This window comes from Triticum urartu, chromosome 5, assembly GCF_003073215.2.
Source record: "Triticum urartu cultivar G1812 chromosome 5, Tu2.1, whole genome shotgun sequence".
NCBI classification, from domain to species: domain Eukaryota; kingdom Viridiplantae; phylum Streptophyta; class Magnoliopsida; order Poales; family Poaceae; genus Triticum; species Triticum urartu.
Genome location: NC_053026.1, coordinates 290125057 through 290142707, shown reverse-complemented (window position 1 = coordinate 290142707; position 17651 = coordinate 290125057). Strand labels below are relative to the sequence as shown.

The following is a 17651-nucleotide window of genomic DNA, read 5'->3' as shown; positions in this document are numbered from 1 at the left end:
AACACAATTTCTTTTTCGTTGCTCTGAACCCTTTTCTCCTTCTGATTAGGCATCGAGCGATTGCCTGCTCATTCAAAACCTCTCTTGGAACTTTCTGACTTTGCTCTCGCTATTTTCTTAACTTTCAATTCGAGAGTTACTTTCCGCCATCTTCCCTGATGTTATCTACCAGATAAGCAACATTGTGGAGGACCGTTCTTCCGAGGTTACCCCTTGTCCTTTCTGAAGTACGATGAAGATCCAAAAGAAAGGATGACGACTTCATCATAATGATTTGGAACAGAGGAATGAAGACATCAATGAAAAGGGACCACCTTCGAGAAGAGCAACCAAGAACGAGAACATTCGTTAGAATTTCGTTACCAAACTTTCCCCCTTACTCCACCTCTTAAATCTCGGGACGAGATTTCTTGTAGTGGAGGAGATTTGTAACACCCCGAGAATATTGCTACAGTGATCTACTTCTAATGGTGGCCATGTCATCGTGATTACTATGCAACTTGCCACTTGTCCAAAAATCAGAGCGATTTTCAAAATTTAAATTAAAGTTAAATATTTACTTCTTCAAACAGTAAAACTAAAATGTTCACATTATTCTATAAATTCCCCTGATTATTGTCGTGTTGAACCAACCTCTTTTGAATTCCCAAAATGGCCCTGGAAATTATTAATGGCCTAGCAGGAATTAATTTGCCCTTTTCAATTTCAAAAGGTGGTCAGACAACTCCTTTTGCCCCCAAACTTTTTGTGCCATCTCAAGATATTGTGCTAGAATTATGTGCCAAGTTTAGTTCAAAGCAAAAATCATTTGGTGTCCCAACTTAATGCAAAGAGGTTTGGCAAATGTCAAACAGTAAAAGAAAAGGCTTAAAAGGGAAAAAGGAATCTGCGACTGCTGCACTGGGCCCTAGTGGCCACAGTGCAGCCCAGCCCACCACGCCTCCTCCCTCCTCCCCTGTTCACCAGGTCATGGTGGCCGGCTGCAGTGTGTCCACGACCATGGATGGCCACTCGTCGGCCATCCGTCCTCCCCCACATCGCTTATTTGAGGCCCCCGAGCCCCCTCGTCGAACCCTAGCTTGCTATTCCCCTCTCCCTCGCGACTCTCTCTCTCAGTTTCTTCTCCACTCGAGCACCTCCAATCGCCGCCGCCGTCGTCCACCGCGGTGACCGTCTCCCTTGTCCCTTTCCGATGCATCCCGGAGTTTCACTTCCACCGGCTACTTCCTCTACGCTGCAGAACGCGAGCCGGGACCCACCTCTTCGTCGGGATCGAGTACTTCCCCGCGTTCGGACACCACCGCCGTGCCTCGGATCTCCTCCCTTGGCACTTCCCCGACCTCCTGAGCTCGTCAACGAGGACCACTGTGAGATTGTTGTCTAATTCCCCTTTGTTCCCGTCTACTTTATTGTTGTTTGGCTCCGCTACTGTCACGCCCGCGCTCGCGTGAGCACGCGGTCACCTCACGCAGCCCTGGGTTCCCTGGCTTCGCCTTGCCCCCGCGTTGCGCCACGACCATGCCCACCAGCGCGCCGGCCCACGCGTCGGCTGGTCGCCGCGCCCCTGCCCCACCTAGTGCTGCTACCTCCTGCGCCCCTGCGACTTGCCTCACGCATGCCCGTAAGCGCCGCCCTTGCTCTTGTTGTTGCTACGTGCTGCTGCTTTTCCTTGTGCTGCTACTGCTGCGTTGTTGCTCCTGCCGCTACTCTGCTCCTTGCATTGCTGGTGCTTTGCTCACTGCTGCTGCTGCCTAGCTTCAACGCTGCTACTGCGCTGCTATGCCGCCGCTTGTGGCTGTCCATGGACAAGGCCATGGCTGAGTGTGCGTGCTGTGTGTGTGTGGTGTATGCGTGCAGTGTGTGTGTGTGTGTGGGGTGTATGCGTACAGTGTGTGTTGGGTGTGTGGCCGGCCCTGTTAGTTCAAGCTAATTAGCTAGGATTAGTTTAGGACTAATTTTAGTTTAGGTTTGTGGACTAATTAGGAACTAGTTTAATCTATGCTAAGTAGCCTCATGTGTTCAGTTAGACTAGTTATTAAATTAGTTAGTCTAATAGAAAATGACATATGTGGGTCACCCCTTTTCTGTTTTGACTAGTCAAATTGACTTGGTCAACCCGAATTAAAATAAAACCAATTTTTTAGAAAACGATTAAAACTTTGAAAATTCTTATAAATTAAACCGTAACTCCGATGAAAATGTTTTCTACATGAAAGTTGCTCAGAACGACAAGACGAATCCGGATACGTGGTCCGTTCATCTGTCACATGCCCCTAGCATGCTGAACATGGAACCGTCCCCTCTCTTTTCATCTGTCCGGAAAATGCCAGACGCCGGAAAAACCCCTCTGGATGTTTCCCTCTCCGTCTGCAACGTCTAGCACTGCGTTAGTTCAGCCCAAGCACCGCGTATTACCATGTTATGCTTTATGATGCTTTGTTTGCTTTATATTTATTGTTTCTTCCCCCTCTTCTTTCCGGTAGACCCCGAGACCCATGATGCCCCTGTGATCGACTATGTCGACGACACTTCTTCCTTTTCAGCAGAGCTTCTAGGCAAGCCCCCCCTTTGATCATTCCGATATCGCCCATTCTATTCTCTTATGCTTACATTAGATTTTGCTACTGTAATTGATTGCTCCTATTCTGATGCATAGCATGTTTTTGCTACCTGCTTTCATACCTTACCTGCTTATTCTAAACTGCTTAGTATAGGCTGGTTAGAGATCCATCAGTGACCCCCATCTTGTCCAAGTTGCCCCGCTTTATGTTCGATGACTCGATCAACGTGATCAACGTCCATGCCCCGACACCGCACATCACCCCCCTTAGTTGTACGACTCTGTAGAGTTACTATCGACTGTCGAGGGTGGTACCTCGACAACACTTCTGATGTTAACCTTGTAGTGTAGCTATTTGGTCGTGGTCATCGAGGGTGATTCCTCCTTAACCACTCCCGACACGACTCTGTCGTGCAACCCCTCAAGTGTGAACCTCGAGGGTGGTTCCTCTTACATTCACCTTGATGATTACATCGAGTGGAATTCACCGAGGGTGATTCCTCGGGTTTTCCCCTTGATGTTTGGACACACGGTACTTGGACTTTACAACTGTTACTTGGAAAGGTGGGTCGACCCTGAGGGGTACCCGCGAGTGATGTGGATACGGGTTGACCTAGAGGGTACCCGAGAGTTGAATACGAGGCATGGCCGGGCACTCTTAGCCCTTGCCGCAAGTCCTCGAGACTGGGCGACGGGGTCACATCTTTCGTGAGTCTCTGCTCGTGACCGCATGACCAACACACTAACGGTTTGGATATTTGATCCGAGAGGCCTCTGGCCTGATAGCACTAACCATCACGTGGACATAGTATGGGCGTTCTGCGTCGTATGCATTAGCCTAAGCTTAATAGGCGTCATACGACTGAGCGGCGCATATCGGGTTGGACTTGTAAGCACCTGCCTTTTTAAGGAGGTAGTTAGGTCTACTCACCGGCCGCCCACGCAACATGCAGGAGTTCCCGGGCCGATGGCCCAAGACCCCTGGGGGCATAGGTTTAGTCCGGCGTGCCGACCTCTCTATTAAGCCTAGGTCGGGTTGCAGCGTAGCGTTTGGCCGAGGTCGGACATGACCCAGGAAAGTGTGTCCGGCCGAAGTTAATCGAGCGTGGTGGGTAAGTTGGTGCACCCCTGCATGGAAGAAAACATCTATCGATAGCCTATCCTACTAGAACAGACACTCGGAGTTGTATCCCGATCAATACAACTAGAACTGGATACTTGAGGTGATAACTGGATAGTATGGCTCTGGGATTGCTTTCTCGTAGGGAGTCGAGAAAGGATCTTTGGCCGAGGTTGATAACACTACTACTACTTTACTTTATGCTATTCTGTACTCTTCTGAATGCTGCAAGATGCTTGGAGCTGCTTGAAGATGCTAGTCTTCGATAGGCTAGGCTTTCCCCTTCTCTTCTGGCATTCTGTAGTTCAGTCCACAGATACTACCCATTTCATTGACACTGATGCATATGTAGTGCAGATCCTTGCTTGCGAGTACTTTGAATGAGTACTCACGGTTGCTTTGCTTCCTCTTTTCCCGGTTTTCCTTTCTTCTAGAATGTCGCAACTAGATGGTAGAGCCGAGGAACCAGACGCCACCGTCGACGACGACTACTACTACCACGAGGGTACTCTACTATGTGGACGCCGCCGACGACCAAAAGTAGTTAGGAGGCTCCCATGCAGGAGGCCTTGCCTTTTCGATCGATGTTGCTTTTGGGCTAGCCTTCTTAAGGCAAACTTGTCTAACTTATGTCTGTACTCAGATATTGTTGGTTTCGCTGACTCTTTGTATTCAAGCTTATGTATTCGAGCCCTCGAGGCCCCTGACTTGTAATATAAAGCTTGTATTGTTTTAATTTGTCTCTAGAGTTGTGTTGTGATATCTTCCCATGAGTCCCTGATCTTGATAGTACACCTTTGCATGTATGATTAGTGTACGATTGAATCGGGGGCATCACATCATCGTCATCATCATCACCAACAACTCTCCCATCTCGAGGAGGGAAATCTCCATCAACATCTTCAACAACACCATCTCATCTCAAACCCAGTTCATCTTTTGTCTTCAATCTTGTTACTGGAACTATAGATTGGTGCCTGTGGGTGACTAGTAGTGTTGATTACATCTTGTAGTTGATTACTATATGGTTTATTTGGTGGAAGATTGTATTTTCAGATCCATTATGCTATTTAATACCCCTATGATCTTGAGCATGTTTATCACTTGTGAGTAGTTACTTTTGTTCTTGAGGTCACGGGAGAAATCATGTTGCAAGTAATCATGTGAACTTGATATGTGTTTGATATTTTGATAGTGTGTATGTTGTGATTCCCTTAGTGGTGTCATGTGAACGTCGACTACATGACACTTCACCATATTTGGGCCTAAGGGAATGCATTGTGGAGTAGCTATTAGATGATGGGTTGCGAGAGTGACAGAAACTTAAACCCTAGTTTATGCGTTATTCCGTAAGGGACCGATTAGATCCAAAAATTTAATGTCATGGTTAGGATTTATTCTTAATACTTTTCTCGTAGTTGCGGATGCTTGCGAGGGGGTTAATCATAAGTAGGAGGTTTGTTCAAGTAATAACATCACCTAAGCACCGGTCCACCCACATATCAAATTATCAAAGTAGCGAACACGAATTGAATCAACATGGTGAAAGTGACTAGATGAAATTCCCGTGTACCCTCAAGAACGCTTTGCTTATTATAAGAGACCGTTTTGGCCTGTCATTTGCCTCAAAAGGATTGGGCTACCTTGCTGCACTTTTGTTACTATTATCATTACTTGCTCGTTACAAAATATCTTGCTATCAAACTACTCTGTAACTTATAATTTCAGCACTTGCAGACATTACCTTGCTGAAAAGTACTTGTCATTTCCTTCTGCTCCTCGTTGGGTTCGACACTCTTACTTATCGAAAAGAGCTACAATTGATCCCTTATACTTGTGGGTGATCAACCTCCAACTCTATTTTACATATGGCGGGGTATGTTGCTTTTTGCGAGATGCGCCTCGAATGCGAGGCACACTTCGGGCTGTGGCATAGGTATTTCTGTGTAATGCCCTACTCCCCTGTTGAGAAGTTATATGAGGTCGGAGCAGCTGAAGTTTGTCGAATTGAGGGGACCGAATACCAGCCACGCACACCTCGGGAAGACAATGTTGTCTGGCCGACTGTGTGGTTTTACATAGACGACGTTCCCCTCGAGGAGCCAGTTCGGCCTGGACTCCCCTCGTTCTCTATGGAGCCCCAGAAGAGGCATTACAGTTGGAGGCCACAGGGCCCAGCCTTAGAGGAGAGTGCTGAGGTAACTAGGCTGGCAACTCAAGTGAAGCGTTTGACAAGCACTGGCCTCATCATAATTGACGTAATGCCACAGTGATAAACCAAATAGTCCAACAACTTTGGCAGCGTCCTCATATGTTGTGTGAGTTCAACGGGATTGACAACTCCTCGCAAACCATTCAGGAGAGTTTCTACGACCAAGCAGCCTTTGGAGCAGCGCTGCCGACATCTATCAAGGGACGACAGAGGACTTTGCCCAGCGACAAATCCGTGATGGACTGTCCTATTACAATCACACTGACATAGTATGTGTTTTGTGAACTCCTCGTCCACCCAGGCTATTTTAATATCTAATCCGCTATTTATCGGATCCTGAACAAAGATGGAGGCATTGGCTTGAGGGCATAAGCAACCCGACACCTGAGCCAGAGTTGCACTGTCGGGCAGAGGACCCCCTCTTTAACGAGGACAAAGATCTAGCCCTTATTTATGAAGGCAGAAAGTTTTTCCTGGAGAGCCTTCATGGCTCAAGGGTGGCCATTACCCCTGACGCACCAGGGATGCAGCTTCATCGATAGCGTCCCCTTGCTCTAATCGAAAGCGAGTTGCTCGTCTTCCAGCCCCTAGCCGTCTGACTTCCCATCCAAAGGGGTGGCGTTCAAAACGTCCACACAGAGAAACGACTCCACAAGAGATGCCCCCACGGGAGGCGCAATAAGCGCAAGCCGAGGTCACCAGGGCGGGCGAAAGTGCCCCCTCAATTTCCAGGTAATTCTTTGGTTGCTGCTTGTGTAAAGGTACTCAGACCTTAACTTCTTCGATCATTCATAGGCAGCCCTCGCCTTCCTCCGTGGCAACAAGTGTGAGGACTGAGGTAACAACGGCTTTGCGCGGGGAGATGGAAGCACGCACTTCTATGGGGATTACCCCCGAGGTCCCTGAGCCCGAGGACTCGGCGACCAGCCTAGCTACTCTGTCCGAGATCTAATGTGCCACGAATTATCATCGGCGAAAAGCCTCTCTAAGGAATTCGGCTTTCTCGGATCAGGAGTTCAATGCCCTTAGCGCGGTGGACACATACCTCGGGGTGACCCGAGGTGCCTTTGATCAGCCGCGGGAATGTCTTGTCACGAGGTTTATGGGTAAGGATTCACCCGAATTCATGTTGCTTTAGGGTTTAGCGTATTTCCTTATTTGTTTTGAAGACAAATAAGACTACCAATTACGGTAGTAGCCCCCAAGGCTTGGTATGGGCGACTGGGACCGTAGCAAGGCTTGAATACTAACCAGTGCTTGCCTCCTTTGACAGGAGGCTTGGTTGAAGAATGATCAACTGACCGAGGTGCTTACCCAAACAAAGGGGAAGCTAGATGCTGCCTTGGCCGAGGTGGAGCAGGTGAAGAAATTCGCTAGAGAGGCGCACGGTAAATGCTATTTCTGGCATTTGTTAATGCCATGGGGAAAATGAGATAGCTCGATGCCACAATCCCTTATAGCAGCGGAACCCCTAGGTCATCTTGAAAGAGACCTTAAGCAGACCCGCGGGGATTTGATGTATGCGGAGTCGTAGTGCCAAGCAAACCAACATGTGGTTACCCAAAAAGTGGATGGTGTCAATATGCTAAGGGTTGCAAGCGCTCGACAGGCTCATAAAATTCAAAGCTTAAAGGCTCAACTATTGTCGCTGAATCAAAGAATCATCGAATTGATGACTTGATTTTTGGTAAGTCGTGATTTTTGAAGAATCTATTTAGAATGTAATTTAGCCAAGGTGATTAGCAGGCTAACTTTTGTCCCTTTGGTAGCTTCTCTCTGGTTTACCTCCTGATGCCCAAGGTCCAGGGTCTAAAGACATGGCGTTCATCTATCCTGGTGCATGAGAGTGCACGAAAATCTATGAAGGACATTTTCTAGGATTTATGGATCGAAGTGGTGTAGGTGCCCGAAGACATGGTCGTCCTAGCTGAACAGCAGAAAAGAGCTCAGCGCCGGATCCAGGCTTGGAAAGTGTCCGCTTGTCTGGAAGGTGCGAGGGAGGCATGGCCATGGTGAAGACCCATTATACAGGTCTGAAGACAATGGAATTAGCCGAGGCACGACCCATGGGGCCAGATGGGGAGGAGATACCCACTAGCCTTGTGTACGAGAGTGTTATGTCTGTTGCTCGGTTTTCGGAGAAGGATTGCGCTCTGGACACCTTAATAGATGGACTAGACATCGTGTAATAATTTTGTATGACTTTATGTATAAAAGTACTTTAGGTCAATATTCAAACCCGCCTCCGAACTTTGTCAGGCAGCCATCGACTTCCATCTCCTCGGTTGATGGCCGAGGAGTGTCCCATACTACTTGTTGGGGATATTACTATTAAGTATAAACCGGCCATGAGGGGCCGGGTTATGTCCAGAAGAAGTTAGTCATGTTTGAAGCCCATGAATACAAGAGGTATGACGCTTTACAAAGGAGATCTAACATGAAGTCCCAGGGCCCAAAGGCGGATTAGAGCCCGTAGGCGTAAACCACCATATGACATGTAACTTATTCTGTAAGGCAAGGAAAGGTAGAAACCGACCCGGGCACATTTATGAGCCGGCCTCGGGATTCTGTAAACCGCCGAGCGTCAACCTGTGTATATGAAGGGACGACCCGGCGGCGGTTTAGGGAAAAAATACAATAACTCGAGAGTCAGGCAAAGCGGATTCGCTCCCTGGTCATCAAAACCCTAGCAATTCCATCATAACTGGACGTAGGGTTTTACCTTCATCGTAAGGGGCCGAACCAGTATAATTCCTCGTGTCCCTTGTCCGCTTTAACCCCTTCAAGCTAAATTGCCGCGATGGCTCCACGACTAAGTCCTTTCACGAGGACATCTGCCGTGACAAAACCACGATAGTTGGCGCCCACCGTGGGGCTATCGCACGATGGTTTCGAGTTCTTGAAGGGAAGCTTTGAAGGACTCAAGGGATACGCTGTGGGCCGGATGACCAAGAGTCGTCGCGGCAAGCTCTACATCGACGACGCAGGCTGGGACCCCGAGGCCGGCTCGATCGAGTACGGGTACCAGGTCCCCTTTGGTGGAATACACGTCTTCATTGGCAAGATTGGTGAACTGGGCCCTGAGCCGGACATCTGCACCGACATCATCGAGACGGCTCAGCGTGCAAGACCTGCCCGTGGTCAGCCTGCCGTGAAGCATGCCTTCATGGGAGTCATCCACGGAGCGGAATCTGAGGATAGATCGGTATCTGGTGGCGAAACCGTCGCCTACTCTGAGGACGAGTCGTCAACCGGAGAGACCGAGTCGCTGTATCAGCTGTATGATGGCCGGATTAGTGGTGGTTCCGATGGCGACAGTATTCCGGACCTCCTTGAACTGCCGAGCCGATTTGCGATCTTTATGGCCGGTACACAATCGGTGCAACATTCTTCTACCGCCGCAGCGGTGATTTCTGGTCCAGTAGCGGCAACACCAGCTGGGGTAGGGGGTTCTGCACCACCGCCGGCTCAGGCTTTGTCCGATTTGTTCGACACTTTGGCAACGTTGCTAGCAGCAGATGTTGATGCGGCAAACTAGGATCAGCACAACGCGGAAATTGCAAAGGTGAAAGATCAGATAGCTCAAGCTAAGGTAGATCTGGCAGCGGAGAACACCAGGATGGCCGCTGAGAGGGCCGGATTAGAGGCACAGGCCTATCGGCTTATGCTGGATCAGAGTGCGTCAGATGATGTCATGAGGAGAAGGTACCGGTCTCACCTGCCGCCCGTTTACGAGGGAAGGAACCTCTTTAACACGCCATGAGCAGGCACCAGCAACCAGCCAGTGGTAAACCGGGTGGAGGCACCTGGAACAGGGGCGCCGGTTCAGCCACGCGCGATGGATCTGCCCCCTCAGCCTCATCAGAATAATGTCCCATCACAACACGTCTCAATTCCTCCGGGTCATTACTCTAACCCATTGGATAACATCGTTGCCGCCGCTTCACGATTGGCAGCTCTCCCGCTCGATGGCGAGTCTCCAGTAGCAGTTGAAACACGATGGGCTAGGGAGCTCCTTTAGACAACTTTGACTCAGCAGCAGGCTTATTCACATAGTCGCGAGAGGATTCATTCCACCCCCCGTCCAAGTCGGAGCTACAGCAGGCATATTGATGAACCGTCCGTATCAAGCAGTGCGCGAAACTATAACCCGCCACGAGGTCATAATCCGGCGGGCGGCGGTGCTAATGCCCAAGATGTGGTGGATCACGGTAGAGCACGTCAAGAAGACGAGTTAGAAGCGCAGTACACAGCCCGTCAGCTTACTCTGGTTCATCCAACTACTTCAGTGGAACCAGGTGTGGTTTTCAGTTCTTTGGGGGTTCCGTGTCTTACCCCGGCCATACGCAATGTGCGGCTGCCCAAGGACTTCAAGGGTCATCGTAAGGTGCCCAATTACACTGTCGATTTACCCCCTGAGTCATGGGTTGAGAGCTACAAGATGGCGATGGAGATGCTAGACGTGGATGATGCGGCATGTGCTAAGTACTTCACCATGATGCTGGAAGGGACAACTCATACTTGGTTAAAAAGTTTACCAGCTAACTCCATTGAATCATGGGCCGAGTTAAAAAACCGGTTTATCCAGAATTTCAAAGCTACGTGCAAACAACCCATGTCAATTGTGGACTTAGCCGCTTGTGTTCAAGAGGAGGGGGAGTCTACAACCCATTGGGTGAAGCGAGTCTCAGCTATTCTGCATTCATCAGACCGCATCAATGCTGACACGGCCGTCTTAACATTGGAAGGCAATTGCCGGTTTATGCCCTTGAAGTTGAAGTTAGGAAGGCTCAAGCGTCACTGCAATGACATGGCCACGCTTATGGCAGCTCTGGTTAAGTATGCCGATTCAGACAGTACCAAGGACCCTGAGTCTGAGGATGAAAAGACGGGGAAGGGAAAGAAGAACAGCAGTGCCAAGGGGCAGCAGCATAACCCGACGGGTCATGGGAACAATGGTAAGCGCAAGGCGGATAACAACTTGGATTTTGTGGCTAACACCAACACCCAGGATAATGGTCAGCGCCGTAAGGGTAAACCGCCCCAGTGGGGTAGAGGTTCAGGTCCCAATCTTGAACGCCTGTTAAATGAACCTTGCCCAAAGCACGGGTCACGAGAGAGGCCAGCTACGCACCTTTGGAAGGATTGTTTTATCATGCGGGAGTTTAAAAATTCAAGTTCTTTCCAGTATGGCCAGGGACCTCCCGGCGGTTCAGGAGGCGGTTCTCATGGGCCGGGTTATGGCGGAGGAAGCTCCGGTTCAGGATTTCAAGGCAATCAAACCGGACATGGCAATCAAGGCAATCAGCGTAACCAAGGCGGTTATAATCATTAGGGAGGTCAGTTGTAACACCCACAATGCGGCTATATCTCCCACGTGTCGGGGCACGAATTAGAGGCATAGCTGCATGGTAGGTTTGTCACAAGAGGGGTAATCTTCACACAATCCCATGTACTAAAAAAGAAAGGGATAAAGAGTTGGCTTACAATCGCCACTTCACACAAATACAAGTTAAACATACATCATCCAGATTACAATCAAGGTCCGACTACGGAACCAAAATAAAAGAAGAAACCCCCAAATGCTAGATCCCCGATCGTCCCAACTGGTCTCCACTACTGATCAACAGGAAACGAAACAACACAACGAACAAGATCTTCATCGAGCTCCCACTTGAGCTAGGTTGCGTCACCTGTACTGGTATCATCGGCACCTGCAACTGTTTGGAAGTATCTGTGAGTCACGGGGACTCAGCAATCTCACACCCGCGAGATCAAGACTATTTAAGCTTAAGGGTAGGAAAGGGGTAGTGAGGTGGAGCTGCAGCAAAGCACAAAGCATATATGGTGGCTAACTTACACAAAAGAGAGCGAGAAGAGAAGCAAAGCATGGTCGAGAAGCTAAAAGTGATCAAGAAGTGATCCTGAAGCTACTTACGTTCAAGCATAACACGAGACCATGTTCTCTTCCCGGACTCCGCCAAAAAGAGACCATCACGACACACATGGTTGATTCATTTTAATTAAGTTAGGTGTCAAGTTCTCTACAACCGGATATTAAAAAATTCACATTTGCCACATAACCGTGGGCACAACTTTCGAAAGTTCAAAACCCTGTAGGGGTGTCCCAACTTAGCCCATCACAAGCTCCCACAGTCAACGAAGGATATTCCTTCTCCCAGGAAGACCCGATCAGACTCGGAATCCCGGTTACAAGACATTTCAACAATGGTAAAACAAGACCAGCAAAGCCACCCGATGTGCCGACAATCCTGATAGGAGTCGCACGTATCTCGTTCTCGGGGCAACACCAGATGAGACTAGCTACGATTAAAACCAAACCTCTAGTTTCCCCGAGGTGGCCCCGCAGGCAGCTCGGTTCGGACCAACACTTAGAGAAGCACTGGCTGGGGGGGGGGGGGTTAATAGAAAGATGACCCTTGGGATTGCGACTCCCAAGGGAAAAGTAGGTGGTGGTGAGGCAAAAGGTAAAACCAAGGTTGGGCCTTGCTGGAGGAGTTTTATTCAAAGCGAACTGTCAACGGGTTCCCATAACACCCAACCGCGTAAGGAACGCAAAATCAAGGAACATAACACGGTATGCCGGAAACTAGGGCGGCAAGAGTGGAACAAAACACCAGGCATAAGGCCGAGCCTTCCACCCTTTACCAAGTATATAGATGCATTAAAGTAAATAAGATATAATAATGATATCCCAACAAAAACCATGTTCCAACATGGAACAAACTTCATCTTGACCTGCAACTAGCAACGCTATAAGAGGGGCTGAGCAAAAGCGGTAACATAGCCAAACAACGGTTTGCTAGGAAAGGGGGGTTAGAGGCTTGACATGGCAATATGGGAGGCATGATATAGCAAGTGGTAGGTATCGCGGCATAACAATAGAGCGATCCACTAGCAAGCAAAGATAGAAGTGATTTCGAGGGTATGGTCATCTTGCCTGAGATCCCGCAAGGAAGAAGAGTGAGTCCATGAAGAAGACAAATGGACGTAGTCGAACGAATCCTCACAAACGCGACGTTATCAGAACTAACCCGAAGAAGCAACACCGGAAAGAAGCAAACAACATGGTAAACAACCATCACATAAACATGGCATGATATGCAAGACATGATATGCAATGCATGTGCGTGCTCCGGAAGGAAAAGGAAGAACAAGGCATCAACTTGGCAAACCAAGTGTGCCGCTGGAAAGATGAGATGATTTCGATCAAAATCGATATAAAGATCACCGGAAACGGATGCACGGTTTGCAAATGGCAAGCAAAACAAGAATGTCACGATTCTGTGATTAACAACACGATGCCATTTAGAATGCAACAAGGAACTAAGCTACTGCACTCCAACATAGCAACAAAGCATATGGCAGTGATGTACTCAAGATTCTTGAAAAAACATGAACACTGAGCTATGGCTAAATCACACAAGAGCAAGTTCAAACAAGCATGGAAAAAGTGCAAAAGATATCAGCATAACATGTCAAAAACAACATCAGGAAGCCATGTTTAGAGCTAGCAAACAACATGCTACAGGAACATACCATAGCAAACAAAAGCATGGCATGATTATACTAAATGCATAGAACAAAAAGGCACATAAGATATGATGGCACTCATATAAACATAGCAAGTTTTATTAACAGTTTCAAACTTAGCAGAAAACTAAGCATGTCATAAACAGAATTATGAAGGCATCTTTGCAAGCTCAATTCACTCACCACAAGACATTGCATGACAAGATAAGCATACATCAGCAAGAAGACCTGTTCATGAAGCTAACCATGACAAGAGCAAGTTCATAGCATGCAAGTATCAATAGCAACAACCATGGAAAATTGATTAACATGTAAACAATCTGCCAGGAACATTTTATAACAAAAGTAGAGCAAGATTAAGACATGCTGGGGCACTCCATAATTGCAAACAGGGACATGGATGGATAGAGCATAAGCATATGTCAAAAACATCCTTACTGAAGCAACTCAAAACAAGCATGGATCTCACTGTAGCATCATGTTTACATGGCATAAAATAACAGCAGAACAAGGACTTAGCAAAATCCTAAGTCCCTGAAATCTGCAATATCACGAAGGCTGCTTTGCATGCTTGTGCTAGTCACCACATAGATCACAAAAATACATGGCAAGCACTCCTATAAAGATGACATGGCATAGTTCAAAACACATGTAGAGCTCATGCTCATATGTTGCACACAACAAATATGGCAAAAATGACAAATCACCCTAAACTGATAAGTAGCAGCAGTAGACATTTTATAGCACTCTTGCATCAATTATTAGGGCATCAAGATGAACTCAAACAAGCATGCCACAATGGAATGAAATGAAGAGCATCTCACAATGAATATTATTTTATATCGTATGCATGATTTGGAGCACCGAGCATAGAGATATGACCCTCACAAAATGCCTATATGATGCTGGAATTAAAGGACTTCGTCATTTCAGGAAAAAGGTGGCCGATAGATAGCTATCAGGCGCACGGGGCGAAGGATAGGCTGGAGCTCACCATGGGCTCGGCCCAAGTGAAGAGGAGGCGTGGCAGGCCGGCTTGGACCGGTGCGGTGGGCCTTGGGGCGAATCGGCCCTCGCGAGGCTCACGCAAGAGACGATCGTCTCCCTCAATCCCGATCGGGACCGGGGAGACTGGTTCGGCGGCGACCGAGAGGAACTCCGGCGAGGGAGGTTCACCGACGAGCAGGGCGGGCGGATCCGGGTGTGGCGCCCCCGGATCCGTCGACGGCTGGGCCGGGCGTTGACGAGGGAGTCCGGGCGGCGACGAGGGAGTTCGGCAACCGCGGTAGCTTTCATGGCGACGACAGCGAGCGGTTGCCGGCGAGGCGGCGGGTGGCGCAGGCAATGGGGAAGAGCACGCTGGAGGCGCATGGCGGCGGGGAAGCGCAGGTGGGCGGCGGCGCGGTTGGGATCGCACGGGCCCGCGATGGGCTCGGCGGGCCACGCGGTGGAGGAGGGCGGCGGCGACACATGGCGGCACGCGAGTGGAGGAGGGAGGCGGCGGTGCTGAGGTGGCGGCGCCTGGTTGGCCAGGAGCGGCGGCGAAGACGATGTGGCGGCTTTGGATTGGCTGGAGCGACGTGGCAGCAGTGGTGGACATGTCCGGCGCGGCGCAGACGCGTCCGGATGCTCGGAGGAGGAGTGGATCTAGGTTTAGACCGCGAATTTTCGGGGGGGGGACACATATTTATAGCTAGGAGGAGGTAGGAGTGTCCAAATGGAGTGTAGTTTTCGCCCACACGATCGTGATCCGATGACGGAGGACATGGAAGTGGTTTAGATGGGTTATTGGGCCGTTTTGGAGGGGTGTTGGGCTGCAACACACAAGAGGCCTTTGTGATTACCCGGTTAACCGTTGGAGCATCAAACGGCCTCCAAATGGAACGAAATTTGACAGACGGACTACCGGTAGTGTACCAAGGCCACTTGGCAAATCTCGGTCCATTCCGAGAACGTTTAACACCCGCTCACGAAAAGAGACAAGAGGGGTGTGCCGGTGCAAGTAGGAGTGTCAGATTGCGAAACAGACAACGGGGAAAATGCTCGGATGCATGAGACGAACACGAATGCAAATGCGATGCACATGATGACATGATATGAAATGCATGACATGAACAAAATGAAAAATGCAAAACGAAAACAAAACCCAACCATGAAGGGAAAATCATATCGCATCTCCGGAAAAGGAAAGAGTCAGAGTTACAAATATGGAAAGTTGTATCCGGGGCGTTACAACACTCCACCACTACGAGAGGATCTCGTCCCGAGATCTAGGATGGCACCGGAGGGAAAACGGAAGAGGAAGAGAAGAGGTAAAACAAAGTTGCTTCTTTGACAAACGAGTGAAACCAGAGAACCTTGAGATGTTAAACAATTTTGATAAAAGAATACAACGGAGATGAACAAGGTTGAAAACGCTTCGTTAGAAAAAACGAGGGAGAACAAATTCGAACAACACTCCGGTTGAAAAGAGATCTAAGACTTGATAAGATGAAAAGAAACTTGAGCAGAGGGCGCAACACTCCGGGGTAAATGGATGAGTATGAAAAGAACACGATCCTCATACTTCGAGATGATGAGTGAAGAGAGCAACATCACAATGCCTCCAGAATAGAGAATAGGAGATAGCTCATTGGAATGAAAGGATGGAGAAGAAAATGCCAACTTCTGCCACAAAAGAGCTTGGAGAGCACCCTTCCAATAAGCTTATAACGGAGTTGTTGGAAAACCAACAAAGAAACGAATAAACTTGTAGTGGGCTTATGGAAAACTTCTCAAAATTGAGGCGAAATTCTGCCACTACGGAAACAAAAGATTGGATTGATATCAACAAGAAGACGAGAAGCTTATTTCACCGGGAAGATAATGAAGAACTTGGGTCATTTAAAGCACCATAAATAGCAACACTCTTTAGGGTTTAGGGAAAGCTTTAGGTGAAACATAACCCAAGATAACTCCAATGAAGAGATTGGTGGGTTTAAATATCTCATTCTTAACAACTTGCAAATCATGAAACACGAAGGGAAATTGTCAATAATGACATAACACCACCTGAAAAGATAAGGTAGAAGGAATTGCACTTCAGAATGCAAGATGAAGAATACTTGAGCTCCTCTGAAAAGAATCTTGATGAGCACTTTGAGAAGGAATTAAATCCTTGTTGAACCATCATGTAGAACCTCCATGAAGAACTCCGGTAATAAAAGGATGATAGAAATAAAGAGAAGTTGAAAACACAAGGTGAATCCTTGCAATGATTTAGATGAATCTTCGTGATGATATAATGCGGAAAACTTGGAACTCAGGATAAGAAAAGATGAAGCACCTCGAACCAAGAAATTGATATCACGAACAATCTCTGGAAATAAGAAACTAGATCACTTGGATGAAACAATAATAAGAATTACGTTATGCGTATCCTTCATCAATTAAATTGATGGCAAGCAACGGATTAGACATACTACTCATTCTCATTGAATGGATTAAGATAGATATGGTGCAAACTTGGGAAGGTCCTCAACGAATAAATTGATGTGATAAGTATGAAGAGAAATCTTGATGGAACCACCGGTAGAATTGAAAATGAAAGTATCAAAGGCACAATTCACTGGGAAGAATTGGAAAATGAATGAAGATACTTGTTGGGATTTAGATACATGAGAACAAAGAGATCATGAACTGATTAGAGAATATTTGAACGATGCACCGATAAGATTTGGAGAACGAGAGCTGAAGGCTGGAATGAATAATTCTGAGATGATGGGCTCCGGAGAATCAAACTGAAAAGACTCCTGAATTGCTCCGGATGGGTGAAAAGCATTCTCACAATCGAAAACAATTATGAGAGGTTGGCATCAAGCTTGAACTACACATCTTTGGAAGAACGGGTAAGATTGCAGCGGAACTCTTCTCTGGTCTTCAAAAGCAGAGAATGACGATGGAAAACACCACCATGAATTGTTGAGGCACTCCGGAATGAAAAATAGAAAGGTTGAGCCAACGATGAAAAGAATTTGAAAGATCTTGGAGAAAAACATTTGACTGATGATAACTCATTGTTACGTCAAACTTGGAGAAGAATTTGAGAGTAACTTTGGGAAAATTAGAAGAGTCGGGTAAGATCCTGGGAAAAGACCTGTGGGTTAGGGCCCACTCAAGAATACACTGTTGAATGATTTCTTAGAAAGAGGTAATGCATCGGTTGA

At 47.8% G+C, this 17651-nt stretch overlaps 1 long non-coding RNA gene across 1 annotated transcript; it reads left to right on the top strand.

The window, feature by feature from the left end:
• Positions 1–727: 727 nt before the first annotated feature.
• On the top strand, positions 728–4416 carry LOC125555900. Its single transcript, XR_007304943.1, has 2 exons — positions 728–1367; positions 4115–4416. It is a non-coding gene; the product is annotated as an uncharacterized LOC125555900 (long non-coding RNA).
• The last annotated feature ends 13235 nt before the right edge of the window (positions 4417–17651 follow it).